The following is a 23,837-nucleotide window of genomic DNA, read 5'->3' as shown; positions in this document are numbered from 1 at the left end:
TTTTCTGTTCCAACGTAGATCTGTTTCTTTGTTGTTAATAATTGGTTTATACTGCGAAATTATTTCCAGGAGAAGGCTTCTCTCGAATGAAGAGAAACTAGTCCCACGATTTCTTTTTGTTCCAGTGTTTTCCATTTCACAACAGCAATACCAATACGCTATTCCATGTTACTGTGATTCAGATGACGGAAAGAAGCATGAATTAAACCTGAGAGAATAGAAAGACTTCTATTCTCTCTGAACCAGATAACGGAAACAAGCGAAAATCGCAATTGTCAGAATTCAGAAAAGAGAATTGAGCCTATACTTGGTTGTAGGTTATGGGTAAATTCTAGAATCTCTGTTCCTAACAAAGAGTTAACAAACAGAATGTTAAAATATGAAATGTGAAGTTGAAGAAACGTAATATTTTTAACAGGAATTGATACTTTTAGCTTACAGTTAATTAACGCTATGTTAGGTGCATTTTAACAAAGGTTGAAGGAACCGGGTCTACAGAGGTGTGAAAATTATTAGAATAATATTAATTTTAAAGGTTTTTTAATAGTTCCTTCAACATATTAATTGAATTGATGAATATTAGTATATATTACTATACTGATCTAGGATATATTTACTACTAACAATGCCGGAAAGCATTGTTGTACATTGGTATTTTTCTTATTTTACAATTGTTATGGGAATTCAAAAATTATTATATTATGTTGGCGGAATTGGAAACATAAAAAATTATATGCACGAAACAGATGTATACGTTCATTTGAACCTTCACAACAATGTAAAAGCAAAGAACAATTTGTTTAAAGCATTTCTTAATTAATTTTTTGTTTCCAATTCCGCCAACATAATATAATAATTTCTGAATTCCCATAACAATTGTAAAATAAGAAAAATTCCAATGTACAACAATGCTTTCCGGCATTTTTAGTAGTAAATATATCCTACATCAGTATAGTAATATTATATACCAATATTCATCAATTCAATGAATATTTGTGAAGGAACTATTAAAAAACCTTTAAAATTAAGATTATTCTAATAATTTTCACACCTCTGTATGTCTGTTTTATATGCGTGTCTCGTGATTGTGGTCAGTTGATGGACTACTGTAGCGAGAGGCAAGATAGGTAGGTATAGGAATGTGAAAGATTCGGAAAAGGTGAGCAAAGCAATGAAAATGTCTACGTTTGTTAAACCGAAGTAAATTTAGAGTTTGAGAGAGTGGAGTGATATGCTGATGTGGTCAGCGCGACGGACATCGCAGGCGAAGCGAAGAGAAGACAAGAGTTATGAAGACTTTGCAATCTCTGAGACTTGTTTGAAATTGAGATTGGTCAGTAGAAAATCACAATAATCAAAATATGACATTACCTAGTAGCTACCACATGGAGGGGGGGGGGTTGCGGCAGAACAGGAATAAGTCAAGCTCCTTTAGTTCGAGCGCTACCTACTTTTTGAATCACCTTATACAGAAATGATATAAAATTCCTTAACTTTCCAATTTTCATACATTACCGTACTTTAAGAATCAAGCAGTTCACGCCATTGAGCTGTAGCTTTTGCTTTCCTTTGAGGTCTTCTAAGAGGGCTGCAGTTAAATACCTAGCACACTTACCTGCGGCAATATTTCAGGGTGATCCTCTCAAAATCAATATATTTAAGAAAAGGTTGAGAAGATTAGACTGAAAATGTAATTGTAGCTGCAGTATAATTATTTAAGTTGTGTCTTGTAATTAATTAAGTTGATATGTAATTAAGTTGATATAGGGGAGACTGTTGTACCTTGAGCATAGTGTACCTTTGAACATTTTTTGTTTTTTAATTTTTGCTGCTACCTAGAGGACTCAAAATGAAGTAGATTGTAGAGAAAGCCACCAAGTAGCTCTGGTCGTAGTTTCAGTTTGATTTATTGCAAAGTGTGAGTTCCGTAGACAAAAGAAGTTCTTTTAGTACCAAAAGTAAACATTTCGTTCATTGATATATGTTTTCTAACACAAAACCAGATTGTATTTGTCAATATCTTTCAAGTACGGTGTGTTCTCTATCATCTGGTGAGTAAGAACATATTTTAATTTCCATAATTTATTTGACTCTCTAGTTTTCGGAGCCATATTTGTTTAAACGTGCACCCTCTTGTACCTTTGAACACAAAACATCTTGTACCATGGAACATGTTCCAAATTACACGATACTATCGATTTTTGCTTTTCTTTTATTTTAAGGCCATGTCACGAAGTAAGTCTGGAATTAAAGAGATCCCCAATTGATTCGGATGTCTTGAAGAAAGCTGTAGAAGCAGTTATTGCTCCTCCAGGAAATAAAATCTCAATCAGAGAAGCGTGCTCTGGTTTATGATTGGAAATACATTTTAAATATGATTGTCAGTTTTTACAACTATATTCCCACCTATATTCCATGTGTTCAAACTTGCAAGAGGGTATGTTTCAAGGTACATGATCCTATTGTACCTTTGAACACATTACATATCCCTTCATTTTATTTTTTACATCCTTAATAGATCTGTAAAACAGGAAAATACATACAGGAAGTTGTAAAGGAATCTTCTATAATTATTTCAAGCATTTCTTTTTTCATTTAAAAAATTTCATTTCCCAAAATTAAAAAAAAAATAAATTGTGAAGTGTTTAAAGGTACAACAGTCTCCCCTATAATTAAGTTGATAGGTAATTACTTAAATTGGTAATAGCTGGGTGAAACAGAAGTAGGCCTACTCATAAAAGTTAGGTTTACATTTGCTTATTGTAGACGTTATTATAGCATAGTTTTTATTTATAGTCCTAGGTTTATTGCATCTATTTATTTATAGTTAGAAGTAAATTTACGTTTATTTTATTTTTATTGCTGTAATTATTGTATTATTGTAATGATATCATTGTATATTATATATCACTGTCACCGGGTGTATACCCAATTGTAGTGTTAATAATACATACATACATACATACAATGAGGCCTTCACTAACCCAGCCTCTGGTTGTTTCCTGGACTAGTGAGGATTATCATGCTTATTACATACTAGGCAATGAGTAACGTCCTCAGACGACCGGCTCCGCTAATGTTAAACCTCACCTCTAGTTTACTAGTTTATAACCTGCAAATTCTTACCTTTAACGTGTTAACTTAATAGTGACGTCAGCCATTCAACCTAATTCCCTTCAAACATTTTCAAAATCCTTCAGTGAAACAATGAACTACGGATTGAGACAAGTGACCTAAAAGGCTTGGAGCTCATATACTTACATAGATTCAAGACCAGTCAGTTCTAACATTCCTCTCTTGTCCCCAGTGTTCTGGCAATTCGATGCTTTTTACAACATTTCAATGATTCTCGACTCAACCCCAATGCTTTTATTCGATTGACTGCCGTCAGATGTAAAACAATAATTTCGCACGAGTTTGTTCCATTTGTATGATTACTTGTATTAATATCTGTTCCACATCATCTACAGGAGTACATTTTTGCTTAAGTTAATTGCGATTGGTTAAATCTAATTATATTGAAACGTTACTGAAGCATGGTTTGCTAAATAATGCTTATTTTGTAGAATGAAATCTAAAATTGACAAAGCCATCGACTTAGGAAGAGAAGGCATTGAAATTAATTTCCTACCTTACATTCAATTCATTAGTTATAATTAACTTAATCACGTACATTTATTCTCCTTTTCTTCGCGAAAACATTTAGCTAGAATGTCCATTGTATTTCTACACGTAAGTCTTTAAATTAAGCTTCTTAGTTGAGATTCGGAGAAACAGGGAATTAATATTGTGTTTCGAGGGAAATTTCGAATTTCTGGGGAATTTGTTTTTAAATATTATCTGTCCAGAAGTAATTCATTTTCGTATATTCTGCCTATTGTTCTTTAAATTTTTACATAATCTTAATGACGATATCTACAACACAGGGTTGCGAAATAAAATTTTGGTTTACGGCTTTTAATATCGAAGGTTATTTTGATTAATTGTTGGCTTCTGTTGAAGGATCTGTAGTCATATTTTGCCAATCACATATGAAAAAAAAAGTATAATGATTTGAAGAATCGCTATATTTATAGCTCCATTCATGCAATATTAACACATATAAATACATAAATGAAGTAGGCTAATTTTTTAAAATGTCTATACAGTAAACAAAATCAAACATCATTACCTTGTTCATATTCACAATTTAGGTTTAACTCATTCCAAGTCTCGTGAAGTCACTTCATTTTTCAATACAGGTTCCTCTTCATCTGGAAGTTCTGTCTTCGAGATTGTCTTCTATGTCGCAGCTCCACATTGTCTCTTTTCACAGTCATCATTTCATTTTCTAGTGTTTATAAATGATCTTGCCCCCCTTATAAAAGATGTAGGTCATCCCATATTATTTGCAGATGACACAAGTATAGTAATTACAGCCAATAACTCCAACACATTCCAATCTTCAATAGAGGAAATTCTCTTCAAAATATGTGACTGGTTCTCAGTCAATAAATTAGTATTAAATTGTAACAAAACTAACATAATTCAATTCAAATCCTGTTCAAATTCAACGTCGCAAAATTTCTAGCGTAATAATTAACAATAGATCCCTATTAGAAACAACAACAACCAAATTTCTTGGCTTAAAAATCGATAATATGTTAAATTGGAAAAATCATATTAAAGAAATTACCCCCAAACTAAATTCAGCTAGTTTTGCTATTAGATATATGCAAAAGATAGTAAATATCAATACCTTAAAAACAATATAATTTGCATACTTCCACTCGGTAATGAGTTTTGGAATAATATTCTGGGGAAATTCCACAGATAGTAACAATATATTTCTATTACAAAAAAGAGTAATTAGAATAATAGTAGGTGCGAAATCTAGAGAGTCGTGTAGGACTATTTTCAAAAAACTACAAATAATGCCCACGGCTTGTCAGTATATCTTTTCATTAATAGTCTTCCTCGTATGTAATCGTGAAAACTTTGTAACTAATTCAACAGTTCATAGCATAAATACACGTCAAAAAATGACTTTCATACTCCATCGGCAAGTCTATCGTGCTATCAAAAAGGAGTGCGTTATATGGCAGTAAAAATTTTTAATAGCCTCTCTATGGATATAAAAAATGAAACTCAAAACATAAAATTATTTAGGGCCAAATTAAAGAAGTACCTAATTTCTCACGCCTTCTATTCTGTAGGTGAATTCATGACATTCAATAACACTTCATGAAATTGATAATAAAACTATGTGTTGTACTAGTAGACTATATTGTAAATCTCGTCTGTATATATTTCATCTAGACTGTGACTATAAATTCAGATTTTATAATAGCATTAAGTTTTTTGACTTGTTCCATATTCTAGCTGTAAGCATGTATGAATACCATGGAATGTTAATAAATACAATACAATACAATCCCACGAGTCTTGATAACGCTTTTCTATTTCTTTCATGTCTTGATTAATCCTTTCTCCATGTTCTTTGCTGTAATCTCCAATCAGGGAAGAAGTAAAGATGCTATGGAGTAAATGGATTTTAATGCTCATTTTGCATCTAAATTTTTCATAGCTACCCACATATTTTCTATATTGTTTTTGAAATCTGGGTGTTTCCTATTCCCCAAGAAATTATCAACCAGATTCTTAAATCTTGTTCAAGCCAGTCTTTTTTCATGGGTCATTGAATTGTCAAAGTGTTCAGCTTTCATCAAACTTCTTATGTTGGGCCCACAAATATTAATTTTTTTTAAGTTTAGCCTCAGAGAGAAAGGAAAATTTAGAACTTATGTATTTAAAACAATCACCATCTTTATGCAGTGATTTCACAAACTGATGAAGTCACCATTATTAACTTATACCTATTTGAAATACCTGATAAAGTTTACACTTATAAATTTCACTTCAAAATTATCATTATATGACTGTAATGTTTCTATGTACTTCTAGACAATTCGAGAAGTATCGATTGTTTCAAAGTATAAGCACAGTCTAGTATATACAGTCACGAAACTTGAGTTGTGAGGGTGCTAGGAATAATAGACTATGCAGGTACTATTTCGCATTGTCTGTAATGAGGCGATAGCAGTGATCCCAGTGATTAGAAACTATCTATGGATACATGTTTACTACGTATTGAGCTTCGTGACTGTATACAGGGTGTTTCAAAAATACGAGGCATAATTTCAAGTATGTATTTTCCACATGTAGACAATCAAAATAGTTCATTACAACATGTGTCCGGAAATGCTTTATTTCCGAGTTATGGCCTTCACAACATTGAAATTCACCGGAACGTTTTTCTTTCCGCAGGTCGTTGCCGACAAAGGAGACATTAAGAGGGCACTCTGACAGTTCATTCCGAGGCGAAGGTTACATTCAGTGTTGTGTAGGCGTTAGACTGTGCGACATGTATTCAAATCAAGAGCTGGCAGAGATACACTTCATGTACGGTAAGGCGGACGGCAATGCTGCGCTGGCTCGTCGTTTGTACCACGAGAGGTACCCACAGCGACAATGTCCAGATCGGAAGACATTTGTACGTCTCCATTACCGTCTGTGCGAGTATGGAAAATTTAACTCTCTGGTTTGGGAAGGGGACGACCAAGATCTACAACTCCAGAAGTACAGGAGGAGATTCTGGAGGCTGTGAACATGACTCCTTCTATCAGCACACGAAGGGCAGCGTTGCAAGTCAATGTTCCTCATACGACTGTCTGGAGACTGTTGAAAGAGTATCAATTGTATCCTTATCATTTGCAACGTGCACAGGCCCTGTCACCAGCAGATTACCCTGCACGAGTTAGGTTCTGTCAGTGGTTCTTGCAGCAGTGTGGTGTAAATCCGAATTTTCCTGCCTTAGTATTATTTACAGATGAAGCACAGTTCACACGAGATGGCATAACAAATTTTCACAATCAGCATGTATGGGCGTATGAAAACCCACGTGCAACTGTTCCATCTCATCACCAGGTGCGGTTCTCCCACAACATGTGGGCCGGTATCATTGGTGATCGATTAGTTGGACCCCATGTACTTGTAAACAGACTTACGGGGCAGGCGTACACAAACTTCCTGGAAAACACCATACCTCATGTTTTAGAAGACACTCCACTGATCAATCGTCAACACATTTACTTCTTGCATGATGGCGCTCCTGCACACTTCAGTCGTACGGTACGGCTCGCCGGTACTTGGATCGAAGGTTTCCTGATCGATGGATAGGTAGAGGTGGCCCAATTGCTTGGCCTCCACGCTCACCTGATCTGAACCCTCTCGATTTCTACTTGTGGGGCCATTTAAAATCATTGGTTTATTCGTCTCCGGTGCCTGATTTGGAATCCCTTCGGAATCGAATTGTGGCATGTTCTGAGGACATACGCAATACTCCTGGAGTTTGGGATCGTGTTCGCAGGTCATTGAGACATCGATGTGAGGTCTGTATTCAAGCAGGAGGTGGACATTTTGAACATCTTCTGTAATGACAACGACCTGCGGAAAGAAAAACGTTCCGGTGAATTTCAATGGTGTGAAGGCCATAACTCGGAAATGAAACATTTCCGGACACATGTTGTAATGAACTATTTTGATTGTCTACATATGGGAAATACATACCTGAAATTATGCCCCGTATTTTTAAACACCCTGTATACTAGACTGTGATATAAGTATAAGATTACGCGCAAAATTTGAATTTAGAGTACAGTTAAGGAATTACATAAAAACTATGGGCGTTTGTTGAAAACGGATTTCATTTTTGCAGAGAGCATGAAAAAGTCGTTCAAAATGACCATTCGTCATATAAAGCGCCAAAACATGGCAACCCTGTGTAATCAATTTGTCTTTGCTTATCAAATTAATTTTCCTTTAGAGATTTGTCTCTTACGAACTTGTTGATTCAATAAGTTGATTTTTTGCCCTTTTAATTTTCAGTTATGTTTTAATCAAAATCAAATTAAATCTTTTCAGATACTTTAATTTATTGTATACCAAAACAATAAATTTCCAGAAATAATTATTTACATCCGATTCTATCACACAAAAAAGGAAAGAATATCTACAGTACTACATTGCATACTTCCCTTTCCATTTTCCAAGCTAAAGAAAATGATAATTTAGTAGGTATCGATTAACAGTTATAAAAATAACCGGCTACTGTATAACGTCTTCAGCAATAATATTCCAGAAATAATTATTTACATCCGATTCTATCACACAAAAAGGAAAGAATATCTACAGTACTACATTACATACTTCCCTTTCCATTTTCCAAACTAATGAAAATTGTAATTTAGTATGTCTCGATTAACAGTTACAAAAATAACCGGGAGAAAGCAACGGCTACTGTATAAAGTCTTCAGCAATAATATTCCAGAAATAATTTACATCCGATTCTATCACATAAAAAGGAAAGAATATCTAGAGTACTACATTGCATACTTTCCATTTTCCAAGCTGAAGGAAATTGTAATTTAGTAGGTATCAATTAACAGTTACAAAAATAACTGAGAGAAAGTAACGGCTACTGTATAACATGTTCAGCAATAATATTCCAGAAATAATTTACATCCGATTCTATCACATAAAAAGGAAAGAATATCTAGAGTACTACATTGCATACTTTCCATTTTCCAAGCTGAAGGAAATTGTAATTTAGTAGGTCTCGATTAACAGTTACAAAAATAACTGAGAGAAAGTAACGACTACTGTATAACGTGTTCAGCAATAATATTCCAGAAATAATTTACATCCGATTCTATCACATAAAAAGGAAAGAATATCTAGAGTACTACATTGCATACTTTCCATTTTCCAAGCTGAAGGAAATTGTAATTTAGTAGGTATCAATTAACAGTTACAAAAATAACTGAGAGAAAGTAACGGCTACTGTATAACATGTTCAACAATAATATTCCAGAAATAATTTACATCCGATTCTATCACATAAAAAGGAAAGAATATCTAGAGTACTACATTGCATACTTTCCATTTTCCAAGCTGAAGGAAATTGTAATTTAGTAGGTCTCGATTAACAGTTACAAAAATAACTGAGAGAAAGTAACGACTACTGTATAACGTGTTCAGCAATAATATTCCAGAAATAATTTACATCCGATTCTATCACATAAAAAGGAAAGAATATCTAGAGTACTACATTGCATACTTTCCATTTTCCAAGCTGAAGGAAATTGTAATTTAGTAGGTATCAATTAACAGTTACAAAAATAACTGAGAGAAAGTAACGGCTACTGTATAACGTGTTCAGCAATAATATTCCAGAAATAATTTACATCCGATTCTATCACATAAAAAGGAAAGAATATCTAGAGTACTACATTGCATACTTTCCATTTTCCAAGCTGAAGGAAATTGTAATTTAGTAGGTCTCGATTAACGGTTACAAAAATAACTGAGAGAAAGTAACGGCTACTGTATAACGTGTTCAACTTTCAAGCTCGTTGCAGTAGTAGAATTGCTCTTCTACAGTTTTATTAGCTGCTTCTTTCGCACGGACTCATTTTTGGAGTGTGACAAACGTATGGTTAATCATTTGATCTCGTACGGACGTTTTTCCTTGAGCATGCTATTGCTCCTGAGGTATACAGAGTGGAAGTGATATAACCACAGTCTAATATATACAGTCACGAAGTTCAATAAGTAGGGAATATGCATCCATAGATAGGTTGCTACCCATTAGGATCGCTACTATCACCTCATCACAGACAATGCGAAATAGTACCGGCACAGTCTATTGTTCCTACACCTTGACCAAAACTACTTCTGACTTGACAGTTTACAGAGAAGGGGGAGCAGTGTTGTCATGTTACCCATCTTTCGTGTAAGCGAGCGCCCTGCCGATAGAGTGCAGTAATGAACAGCTGACATGAACAAATACATTTCTAACCAATTTGTTGAACACTAGGCGTTAAAACTTGTGTATATTATTATTTTATTGGTTTATTATAAGTAGTAGTAGTAGTAGTAGTAGTATTCTTCAATGTAATCTTCTTAGAAAGACGTTGAAAAAATTGTAAACTATAAAAATATTTATGATTAAAAATCTGCACGGCTTTTTTCTTTTCCAATATCGATAGCAGTGCTCTTATTAATTTTAACACAAGTAGCAATTCTCATTACGACTTGCGCCAAAGGTAAAAGAGGTCCGCCATTATCTTTCTCCCCCTCAAAATACTCTCTTACATACCACACACCCTCTCTCTCGCTTGACTCTTTAACGGGGCACCTTGTACAATATTCTTTGTTCTCCGCCTGTCTTTCCTGCCTTCCGACATTGCACAAGTCACCTGTTAAAAACTCTCGCAGAAACTAGAAAATGTACATTAGCCACACACTCCACCAATGACAACGAAGATAATACGTGTAATATAATTTAAACACAATAATTATCGATACACTAAAACAATAATACAAATAAATAATATTTTTAATTCACACAAAGCACGCGCTAACCAGCCAACTCAAAGTCATTCCGGACGACTGTATTCACCACTAGGCCCTGGTATTCACGTGCAACTTGTAAACATAGACACGGCAACACCGTCCCGTTACCATGGTTACGCGTCTTTCGTGATTGGTTGATTTGAATGGTTGCCATAGTAACATGCTAAAGGCGCCATTTGTCAGGTCGGAAGTTGTTTTGGACAGACCATAGTACCCTCATCAACTCAAGCTTCGTGACTGTATATACTAGACTGTGATATGACTGTGCATATTGAAAGGGGAAGCAGAATACGTTAGAATAGGCCTAATTAAAGAAACCTGTATGTTTTTTTATAATTAGGCCTATGTGCATGGTTAATTAGATAATTATGCTGAAAGCTTGCTTAGTTTGGCAACAACGCGTCACCAACTCACGTACGAAAGCACACACGCACTCGGTCTGAGCAGCAGAGTTCCGTATCTTAGTCACTCCGATGGGTTGCCAGACTTCCTAATAGCAGGAAATAATTATACATGTTAATCTTTTTATTTAATTTGCGAGAAAACCACTCATTATATTTTAAACTGCAAAGGGATCATTCCTTATCAGTTTCTGTAATGATAAGAGTAGAATTCAGAATCTTACGGATAGTACGAGAGTCATTCCAAAGGACTGCACAAAAAAAAATGTTATGTTTTATTTAACGACGCTCGCAACTGCAGAGGTTATATCAGCGTCACCGGATGTGCCGGAATTTTGTCCCGCAGGAGTTCTTTTACATGCCAGTAAATCTACTGACATGAGCCTGTCGCATTTAAGCACACTTAAATGCCATCGACCTGGCCCGGGATCGAACCCGCAACCTTGGGCATAGAAGGCCAGCGCTATACCAACTCGCCAACCAGGTCGACTGGACTGCACAATATTTATCCAAAAATTGTAATTTTTCATCCTATAGCTTTGCTATTTTTACGCAATGTAGATACATTCTTTAGGAACAAAATGTCACTTTTCCGCAGAACCCCATCCCTTTACTCCACCTTGGAACTAGAACGTGTATACTCCCACGGTAGAAGTCTGGCCCAGCACGTTTGAGCCACTGTTTACCAGTGTCAACAAGGAAGTCATCATATTTAAGTAGGGCTACATTTAAGTCTCACTACTTTCAGTTTACGAAAGAGATTGTAATCGAACTGTGCAAGATCAGAGCTGTAAGGCTGATTTTATAGGACATATCTGGGTTATTTGCAGAATTTTTATAACAAATGAAGTCCATAAATTCATACCCTTCCCATTATTGCATTTATAACGATAGAGTTATAAATTCCTATAAATTCCTACTAATGTAGTAAACGTCGCAAGAATTATTTCCTTCACGTGAAAGATTTCACGAGAATAAAATAAAATGTTCATAGTAACAGCTAAAATTTCGTATCCATACTAGTTAAGTATTTAAAATGGAGCGTTATTATGTCCAGACAAAGGTTTGTTTAATAATGTAATTGAGAAAAAAATTAAAGAAACATTTGACAATATCAAAACTTCATTTATGTCTGAGTTTATATTTCTTTAAACAAGATTTTATGATTACTCTAGTCCAGTAAATCAGTCGGGTATGTTACACCATTCTGTTGCTATGGATACACAATTGAAAAATAAATCCTACAGATATCAGCACAAGCCAGGATGATGCACAAAGAACCATCTTGATTGTACTGCTATGTTCACCCATTTTGATTTGGCGAGTTTGTGTGTCATATTCTTACTTTGTGTTTTAGTCTAAGCGTGCATTTTTACTCTGTCAGATCTGTTTGTCTTATCTTTTCTACAAATAACAACATATAGAATCAAGATCAATAGGGCATAATAGTACACGTGTGTAGTAGTTAAGTTGCTATTTTGAAGATTTTTAAGCAAAAAAAGTTTAGGTTAGCATATGATTGTTTGCTTTGTCATGTCTGTTACCTGTCAGATCTGTTACTCCGTGTCATGTCTGTTACATCATTCAAAACAGTACCTTAATTTTTTTTAAATTATCTATCACTAAAGAAACTAAGGCTCAAATATCTTCGCCTTAAGGGCAATCTACTAAGATAATTGTTACTGAAAGAATGGTTTTCTGTTAGTTACTGAACAAGTTATTATCTTTATATTAAGTAACATATCTGATATTAAGATATTTAAAATATTTGTTCATTTTTTATATGAAGTTAGTTCTGTTACTATTCTAAGACCTACTCACTGTTTAAAGAATATCTGATATAAACAATAAAGGAATTCTATTTCTATAAAAGATCCATTGTCTTGTCCTATAACACACCTGACATTTAGTCGTGCCATCAAAGATTCATTGATACTTGTAGGCAATGCTGTAAAGCAAGGTGAGTGTACAGTGGCTGATTACTATGGCAGAGACATTGCACTATATTAATACATGCAGAATATGCACTAAATAGTAGCCTACTTTAATTTTGACGTTCTCAATCGTCCATTTGTTATAAAAATTTTGCAAATGACTCATCTATATTTGCTTGTTTTCATCTAACTACATTTTTCAAATTTTTATTTGATATTTTATCATATATCGAAATCATGTATTATTTTTCGAATTATAAGTACCTGTAGCTTAAATTTTATCTAAACTTGATTTTCTTATAAAAAACTATTATAATTGACTTTAAATTTCGTTTTCTCAAAATAACAGTTTCGCAAATACGTCCTGTGTCTTTGGCGTAGGGTGGCAGTATATAATGAACATGCTTATGAAAGTAGTTTGCTGTGAAAGAATACTCCAAGGTCTTAACAGAATTTGTCCTATTAACTTGAATGTTTTTTTAAGCAATAGTAGAATTAAGAGTATTACTTTTACAGGATAAGTTTTGGGATTAGTCTTGGAAACATTGATTTTGATGGTCTTCAGACAATTTTAGTATTGTGTCAATTTCACGATGAAAAGATTGGCAGTAACAACAACAACAACAACAACAACAACAACAACAATAATAATAATAATAATAATAATAATAATAATAATAATAATAATAATAATAATAATAATAATAATAATAATAATAATAGAGCTCTGGACATTTTAAAGCATGGAATGTATATTGCTTAAGTTTGTTTTGTAGAAGATTATATTTGGAGATATTGCAGCATAGATTTTGATATGGGATACACGCAGTACCTACTCTGGTATACACGCTTCCTCATACAAAGGCAGCATAGAATACAGCTGAGGTGATGGTAGCAGAATCTCTTTGTTCGTATCTGTTTAGATATTTTATCATTTAGTATCTTCATTTTCTTCTTCTTTTATACGAACTTCTATTCGGCCCGTCCTTTCTGCCACGTCGTATAGTCCAACGAGAGAATCTACATTGACTTTCTTTTATTTGAATATTTATGAGTGATACTCCTTTAAGTAAAGCCAGTGCTGGTTGAATGCTATTACAGTGTGTCTTACAATAAGTCCAGGATTGGACTCATAGTAGCCTATAGATTCAAATGATGTTATCTCGCCAAACGGGATCGGAGTTTGATTCCTGAAAGATTGAAAGTCGTAAAGGAAAAAAAACTATTGTTATAAAACTGATTACGTTTAATATAGAGAAGTTGTAAAACTGGTCCATCATTGAGGGGAATGGGAAATGATGCCTGTGCATTAAAGAATTTCAGTTCAAAAGTTTAGTTCAATATTTCTAGACTTTTAGTGTTCAGAGTGGAATAAAAATGTCCATGGTTATACAATCAATCATTCTGAATTCATTGGCATAAAAGACAACTTATTAGTTTCTTATCCAAGTGCAAAAGAAAGGCCCTAACTGATAACCTGTTTTTTCACTTTGCTAAATGTACCTCTTTCTTCAGTTGTACATTACTTGCTACAATCTTAACTCATATGCCTTGTATTTCTTTAAGCTATCAAGTAATGTATTGTAAATTATAAAGCAAAATTTAGTTAAATATTTCACTCTTAGTGAAGCAGAAAAAAAAATTAACTTTGATTAACAAATTTGCTATTGTTTTCAATATATATACACCTGTATCTGCTTTTTTTCTCGAAAACTATATGATACTGGTTGTTCATAAAAAAATTTTGATAACCAAAACCTATGTAAAGAATCGAATGGTGATAGTACCATTTCCCGTAACAAACCAGAAGTAGGTGTACCTGTGAACTTCGAAATTTCAAACGAGAACATGGGTCATTGAAGGTGCCATTGGAAACTACTTTTAAAAATAATCAACTTTTACTGAAACTTGTTTTTCTAACTTTTATTGTTTACTCACAAAGCAAAAAAAAAAAAAAAGGTATTTTCTGAGAAATGTTGTATGTCGTTTATGTACGTACACTCTTCATAATAAGTGTTCAAAATGTCCGTTACCCTGTCCTAAACAATGTTCTGATCTCCTCCTAACATCCGTGATTGCACGGAGAACTTCATCCTGGGAAGCAATTCGTAGCACACGACGCCAGACTCAAATCATCTTTTGTGGCTGGACGCTAACTTTTGTATGGGATGTTGTGCGTTAAAACGACAGAACAATTTTCTTGCAATGCTTTCTGTGATGGAGTTTTCTCTGTACACGGTACAAATGTTTCGAACCATCTCCGCTATCTTTGACCCTTTATTTTAAAACTCAAACAGAAAAATATCTCGGAAATATTCTTTTGTTCCACTTGACACTCCATCTTCTTTAGCCCACAAATAGCACAAACTTTCTTCAAATCAGCGTAATTAAGCGCTATTTACAAGCACAACACTCCAAATGACAAATGACAAACGATGAACAATCTCCTAACAAAGCAGTGTCGTAAACACAAACACTGCGAACGCATACATCAACGTAATGGGATGTATGAAAAATGAAACACTCTAATGCTGAAAAAAATCGATTTCGAGATTTTAGGTAAATGCACGTATTCAGTATCACTGATGTAGAAAAAGTGGATTTTCGCATGTCGTCCCTCTCTGTAGATCTATTTGTACTAAACTATTAGTCGATTTTTGTTCACATCCAGAGCTTAAATTTATTGAAACTTCGATATCCTCCCACACTATATACGGTATTGCCGTCTGATTTTCGTTGCTTTATTTCATGATCGAATGAAGGTGAGAGATGTAATAACCTTACAAATATGCATGCAGAATATATTGAATATACACATATACAGGGAGTTCCTAAATTATTTATGCAAAAGTACGCCGCTATACTGTTGAACCAGCTGCAGTGGCAGTGTCTAGCAGTTTAAGGCCCGGTTTTATAAATACGGTTAATATAAAGATTGTTAAACCTAAGTTAAACCTAACCGTGAGTTTAACTCAACGTGCCGTATTACGAGTCTCGGTTAAGTTAAACCGTAGTGGAATACGATTGGTATTACTGCTAGGAAAGAAAAGAAGAACATCGCAGCTGTTTAATTATATTATTTATTTAAAATAGCCGACGCTCCTGGAGAATTTTCATTAAGAAACATTTTTGTTCTTCAATATCAGAGAAAGTATCATAAAAAAACCTAAAGAGGACCAATACCGCGTACTTCAGTATGCTTGCCAGATTTAACCTCAAATAGTTTCTTAATACTGGCTACCAACGTTATACTACCAAACACATTGCAACTAAACTAAACGTTACGTGACCATCGGCAACGTAACTCCATACAGAATCAACTGAGTAATGAAGTAATAATATTAGTGTGAGTATTTTATGTGTTGTCTAGAATGTTTATGAAACAGAATTCAGTCAACAATAAAACTATTTATGAGCCTAGTAAAATTAGGTAATATTAGTAGTGTGTTTATAAATCAGGCCTCATAGCAAATCTTACCAGGAGACTGTCTGCCACACACAATACAATGCGCAATAGGTTTATGGTAGATTTATGGACACTTCCGAAATCTTCCATCGTTTTCAGTATGCCTAGGACTTCCAGAGGAAAAATAGCGTAGCGCAACTAGCAACTGATGCAGAGATTCAACAGAATGTTTTCAAAAATAAAAAATAAATAATTTATCTTTTCAAATAATCTTTAAATTCAAACCATAGAACACATATTTTTGCACTTTCTCATTTTTCTATTGCATGTTGTATCCGAGTTTCAATTTTTGAAAACAAGGTTAGGACTATAAGCCTAATTCTGAAGGTTAGGACTGTCTGCTTCGAAAGCCTCAATCTGTTTTAAAACTTATGTTCATTTATGTATATTTCAAAGTGGTGCACTCTATTTCAAAAATTCTTGCCCACCGTGGTCGTTCAGTAATAGATGGCATTCACTTATCGTCACTCATAAGTTCTTGGAAAACATCTGCAATATCCATGTGTATTGCGGAAACCGCCATCTTGCACGTTGAGCCTTGAACTGCAGTTTAAACGGCAGAGAACTGTCGGTCAAGTTAAACTCTAGTTAACTCAAGTTTAACTGGTAGTTAAATTTTATAATACGAGGCAGGACGAAAAACTTCAGTTTAAACTGAACTTAAGGTTATAAACGGAGTTTATAATACCACCCCTAAGAAGTCCTGCCAAATCCTCAAGTTCAATATACATCCGCTAGAGTACGGGTGCTTCACGCTACTACGTGACAATGTCACCAGTCATCATGAATTGTACAGAGGTGCAGAGCGTGTTCAGCATTGTTTGTGGTTTCATCAATCGCGATCAGTCACTTCTGTTCAAAGGAAATTCTGGACCAAGTATCACAAGGCACCACCTCAGAGACCGATATAATTAGTGCATAGCATTATCGTTTCCTTGAAACTGCTTGTGTAGCATTAGGTTAGGGTGGACGTCGATTTACAGATGAGATAATCGAACAAGTGCGTGAGACCTACGTTTGTACCCCAAACAAATTAAACGAAGTATTTTTTTAACAGCCATAGTCCAAAAACATAAATTTTCAGGATAAACAAAAAACTATCTGACATGGGTGTTGTTGACACTTCAAATATAAAATTCATCACTCCATTTTTAATGTGTTGCAGAAACTTGGGAAAACTGAAGTACATTTCTGTGGTTTTCGGGTAAAGGGGGATAAATCTTTTTTTGTGCAGATGAAATGTTGTTCCCCAGATGAACACACAAGTTAAATTTATATAGGCCCTTATTGGTGTTCAAAAATCAAAACAATACTAACATTTGATGTGTTTTATTTATGTAGAAAATGATTTGCAATGAGGGTTCGAAGTTTAAATTTCATTTATCTCAAAACTCATTTTTATGAGTTATCTCCCTTTACTCAAACGCCATAGATTTACAACTTAAATTTCCTCATAGAAGTACATGTGTAAATGCAGGTAACTGTGGACAGTGGTTGGTTTAAAAAATACTGTGTTGTGGCTCCTTTAATCTTCTCTTTCTTTATTATATCCTGTTTCTTCTTCTTTCGGTGCTTACGTTTCTTCCATGGGGTGACTTCTGCACCTAAAGATGACTTCATAACTAATACAACAATTCACGTGCAAAAGTATTTTTCTATGAGATGGCTTTTGCCGCTTGCCAATCTACTATAGTTCAAAATTGTATGGATAAATGTTTCAAGATGATATGGATGGAATATTTGTAAATGCTACCATCGTCCTGGACAGAGGCTGTTTTCACAAGAAAAGTTTTTGGACTGTGGTTGTTTTGTGAAAACTACTGAAAATGTTCACTTCTATAACACAGGACTGTGATATTTTTTCCACTGACAACTAATTCATTAGATGACCGCTATAATATGCTCACAACATGCTTAATATCTCAAATTTTCATTTTTTTTACTATGGTTATTAAAAAAACCTTCGATTAACCGTGCCAGCTTAGAAATAAACATTCTCCAAACGACACTGTGAAGGATTTTAAGATCACGTCTGCGATTTAAGCCGTACAGATTACAGTTACTGCAAACTTTAAGTGATATGGATAAAGAAAGACAACTTGAATTTTGTGTTGAAATGCTCAACAGAATGGAAAATGATAATTTTCTTGATAGAGTTCTGTTTAGTAATGGGGCTACATTTCACCTCAGTGGAAAGATATACCGTCATAATGTGCGAATATAGGATGTTGAAAATCCAAGTGAGGTAATGAAACACGTACGAGATTCGTCAAAATTAAATATCTTTTGCGCTATAAGTTCTGTAACAGCGTATAGTCCATTCTCTCTTATCGACAACACTATAATTGGAATTAGTTACCTGCGTATGCTATAAAATTATCTAATGCCACAATTACAAGAAGACATGAATAGATTGTTTCTTTTTTTTAACAAGATGATGATCCTCCACATTTCCACCAAGAGGTTGCAACTTACCTCAATCGCATCACGATTTCCTGGATTGGACGTGGTGGAATAACAGCTTGGCCGCCACGATCCCCTGATCTGACGCATTTGGATTTATCTGTGTGGGGCTACGTTAAAGACAAACATTTTTGTTTTTCCTCTTCCTCCAAGTCTAAATGAACTAAGAGTTCGGATAAGAGAACAGTTGCAAATATTAACGGTGATATGATTCGTAGAATTTGGGGTGAAGTCGCTTATAGATTAGATATTTGCCGTGTTATAAAGTGAAACTATATTGAATATTTGTAATACCTGTAAACGAAACTTGAAGTTCTACTGAAATTTAATTACTATATTACTCAATATACTAATACGATCTATTCTTTCTTTACAATAATAATTACATGCTATTTTTGTATAGGTATATTTCAATAAAACTGTCCATTACATATATCTCACCAGTTCTCAATTTTGCCAGCAGAGGTTTCTCGGGAAGCGTATCGCTGCTGCTAATATTTGGAAAGAAAAGTAAGCACGTTTTTTTAAGATCGAGGATCAGTGACAGATTAGGTTTAGTTTGTTAAGATAGAAACGTTATATGCTTTCAGTCAGCAACTTATCAAGTATATAAGTACAGAATGAATTCTGTCACATCACATTAAATTATATATTTTTCTCGAATATTTTCAACTTTTATAAAGTCATCTTCAAGTGATAGACACAATAAAAGCAAACAAAATTGAACACAGGTGATATACATAAGGTGAACACTTGTATACATTACAAAATTAAATGTGTATACTCATTATAAAAGAATATAAGTGTGGCTCTAAGTCACGACAGCACACAATTTATAACAATAATTAATAGTGAGTTCAAATATTCTTATAATATAAAGACCACGCTTGGATTAATTCTAAAAGTATTTAAAATAAATTTAAATTTATAAGCCAAATATACCTATGGATGAAATTTAGTCACTCATGTTTGTTTTTTAAAGTAAACTATAAGTTAAATTTGGAACTCTGAAACTATTAACACAACCCTTTTCACACATTCTTAATAATGACAATAAAAAGCTGACAAAATTTGAAGTCCGTACTCTAAATTGTTTCTGAGTTATATAATAAATTATTTTTTTCTGTTACGTCACAAAAATATCCCCCATGTTATAATTTTTTGTAATGTGTTAACTTCTTGTAAAGACCTTCCCCATGGAGAAAGGTTTCAAATTAGATATTTATTTTTATATATCTTGATCACTTTGGCATGTATAAATTTTTCCTAGTCAGATTTTTAGAAATATAACAAAAGTAATCATAATAAATAATGAAACGATGAAATGTCCACTTCATTAACATTTACGCCAAAAAACAATAACTTTATTTGTTTCACATACATTTCTTAAGATACTTACAAAATTTTGTCTCAATAGGAATGAAAGTACAACTGTTTGGACTTTAACATGACACAAGACGTAGAAGAAAAATTGTTTTAAGAAATAAGCAAATAAAGATTGGGTTCCAAAGTTGTTCGTGTATCTTATTTGTTCAAAATTGCCTTGCTCCAGATGTACCCTGTCAGACTTCTTCTTCTTCTTCTTCTTCTTTTTCTTCTTTTCTTCTTTAGACATTTTCTGAAGTATGGATTATTTTTCAATATTTAAAACAAAGAATTGAATTTTCGTTCAAATTTGATCTACATTTCACTCATGGCTTATCTTAAAAAAGCATATTAACTTCAAGCTATACTTTGTGTCATTCCTCAAAGAGCCCATTTGTAAATGTTTGAATTTGGCTCGTAACTTTGTATTGTATTGTATTTATTTACATTCCATGGTATTCGTACATCGCTTCACAGCTAAAACATGCCAAAAAATCTTAATAGTACTCTAAAGTCTTAATTATAGTCACAGTCTAGTTGAAATATATACAGAAGAGTTTTTCAATGTAACACAAATGTTTAGCATCGGAACTTAACAGGCCTGTAAGACAGAAATATTCATGTAGCGTTGTTGAATGTCATAAATTCACCTACAGAATAGAAAGCGTGAGAAATTAGGTACTTCTTTAATTTGGCCCTAAATAATATAAGTGAGGACGGAACTTTTCCAAAAACCCGAGTTCCTGATGACAGATGATTTCTATAAACTTTAACTTCATATATCTCCTACATCTACATAAATATAACAAACCTCCTACATCTATACTATTAAATTACATAACTCTGATTGTAGTCTTATACAGTGTAAATGTCCGATTAAAGAGTCCTCTGAAGTTAAATATTTAGGTATAATTTTTGACAATCATTTAAAATGGAAGCAACACATTAATTACCTTTGTAATAAATTACGTAAAATAATATATTATTTTGTTTTATTGAGGAATTACTTGCCAATAAGTTTATTACGCACAATATATTTAACTGTATTTCAATCGGTAATTAGGTTTGGAATTATAGGTTGGTGTAGCTTATTTAAAACCAACTTTAATCCACTTTATTTATTAGAGAAGAAAATAATTAAAATATGTCTTCATAAACCTATTGATTTTCCACCTCAAAAATTGTTTTTAGATTTTAACGTTCTTATAATAAAACAGATTTATTACGTTGTATTAATAACATTCGTACATAAAAATTGAAATAATTTTGATTTGTATTATCATAGTTATGAAACAAAAGGTATGAATTCTTTGAGATTGTTTGAACCAAAATGCAACACTGCTACAGTATTTAATTATAGAAGTAATTTACGCCCAAGAATATATAATAAATTTATATTTAAATATCCTAATGTTGCCAATTCTAATAGTTCTAGAGACATAAGACAAATTGCATTATCCTACTTCTTAATTTAATTTCAGGAATCCGCCCCTGAGCACGAGTTCTACTCTTTCAGGGGTATGCTAAAGTTTTATCTGTTTATATTACATTTTATGTTACAATTATTAGCAAAATAAATAAATATAAAACAATATAAACTCGATTACGTAGTGAACTTTGTTCTCTCAAGTTACGGATTATAGAAATTGTTTTGTACTAAAACGACTTCATGATTTCCTGCTAAACTGTTCTTCTCTGTGTGTTTAACATTGCAATGCCTGTCTGTTACCGTAAGAAGCCACAAAGGATAAGGAAGTGTAAACAGCTTATTTTTAGTGGTCACATAACCTCATTTTTTACACATGGTAACGGTTTCTACCTTATTCATGTTTCAGCATGGAGAATGCTGCTATTGTTGTTGGGAGCGAACCCTCAACCATCTCTCCAACAGCCGAGGTAAGCCCTGTGTTGTAATCAGAAATTAACCATTTGTATTTTTCAATTTCCTACACAATGACGCGCCCAGGTTTTTTGTGGCAGCTTTGTGTGTGCCAGTGCAGGAGTTCTCTGTACAAATTTTCCATGCTGCTCTAGTACGATCCACATTTCACTTACATTGTAAGTCGCGGTATGTTATAGTGAAACAGTATCTTTCTGGAAAACCGTCCTACGTGAAATATATTAAGAGAAGGTAGCCTATATGATACTGAGTTTTCTATGTTTACATAATATCTTTGCTATATTCATAAACGATATAAAGGATAGAAGGAAACGTCATTAACACCACCACCACCACCACCACCATCATCATCATCATTATCATCATCACCATCACCATCACCATCACCATCATCACATGTCATGTGCTACTTTAGACATACCTGAAGGATTTGGAGTTACATTTATTTTTTTATTTGTAATAATGGATAAAATTAAAACAAAACCAGTATATCATAATAGCCTTCTCTGTGGGCTATTCTGATACACCTATAGGGCCAATCTGATATACCGTAGCGCTATGAATCTGGTCACATTATACAGAGCATGAAGTACGGCTATTGTGATACAGATGCTTAATGTATCACCTATAAAAGTTTGGTTGAAATCACATTAAAAATGGCTATGATTTAGCAACATTTGAGCCGTTCAGAGCAGAAGTGGTGTAAGTCAAAAATGGGTAATGAGGGTTAAAGTAAACATTCTGTAAAATACAGCGCAAAGTAGCAATTAATATTCAATTTATTTAAACTATTAGTAGTCAGTGGATAGCAAGAAGTACATATTAATTGCTACTTTGCGCTGTATTTTACAGAATTTTTACTTTAAACCTCATTACGCAATTCTGACTTACACCACTTTTGCTCTGAACGGCTCACTTGTGATAACCTCTTTTTCTCATTAAAATTTATACAATTTACTAAACTTTAACACCTTACTGCCAATGCTAGAAAATTGTTGTATGACCACGCAGTTTTTTTGTGTGTATGGAAATAGATTGAGAAAATTATGATGGAATTTATATTACTAAAATAAACTAAAATAAGTTTTTAAATAATGCAGTACGTATTTTTTTAAGTTGTGTTTAATTTTAGCAGTAAGAAGAGTGGTTATTAAGCTAAAATTATTAGGTAAATAAGTAGAAATAAATCTGCATCCGTAAATTTTTAACTTATACTGTATTGTCGTAAAAGAAATTATTGGGGATCATCAGTGTGGTTTTAGACGTAATAGATCGACTATTGATCAGATTTTTTGTGTTCGACAAATATTGAAGAAAAAATGGGAGTATAAGGGTACAATGCAGCAGTTATTCATAGATTTCAAAAAGGCATATGACTCGGTTAAGAGAAAAGTATTATATGATATTCTTATTGAATTTGGTATTCCCAAGAAACTAGTTCGATTAATTAAAGTGTGTCTCAGTGAAACTTACAGCAGAGTCCGTATAGGCCAATTTCTATCTTATGCATCTCCAATTCACTGCGGGCTAAAGCAGGGAGATGCACTATCACCTTTACTTTTTAACTTCGCTCTGGAACATGTCATTACGAATGTTCAGGATAACAGACAGGGTTTGGAATTGAACGGGTTACATCAGCTTCTTGTCTATGCGGATGACGTGAATATGTTAGGAGAAAATCCACTAACGGTTAGGGAAAACACGGAAATTTTACTTGAAGCAAGTAAAGCGATAGGTTTGGAAGTAAATCCCGAAAAAACGAAGTATATGATTATGTCTCGTGACCAGAATATTGTACGAAATGGAAATATAAAAATTGGAGATTTATCCTCCGAAGAGGTGGAAAAATTCAA

General features: G+C 33.6%; 1 long non-coding RNA gene across 1 annotated transcript in view; it reads left to right on the top strand.

Annotated features, from left to right (window-relative positions):
* Positions 1–23,837, top strand: part of LOC138695266 (uncharacterized) — a 302,483-nt gene that overhangs the window by 178,819 nt on the left and 99,827 nt on the right. The window contains exon 2 of the long non-coding RNA XR_011331107.1: positions 21,920–21,980. This is a non-coding gene — a long non-coding RNA (uncharacterized lncRNA). The remainder of the gene's footprint in view (positions 1–21,919; positions 21,981–23,837) is intronic.

Source organism: Periplaneta americana, chromosome 2 (genome assembly GCF_040183065.1).
Source record: "Periplaneta americana isolate PAMFEO1 chromosome 2, P.americana_PAMFEO1_priV1, whole genome shotgun sequence".
NCBI classification, from domain to species: Eukaryota; Metazoa; Arthropoda; class Insecta; order Blattodea; family Blattidae; genus Periplaneta; species Periplaneta americana.
The sequence above is the reverse complement of the archived record's forward strand: the minus strand, read 5'-3'. Positions and strand labels throughout refer to the sequence as shown.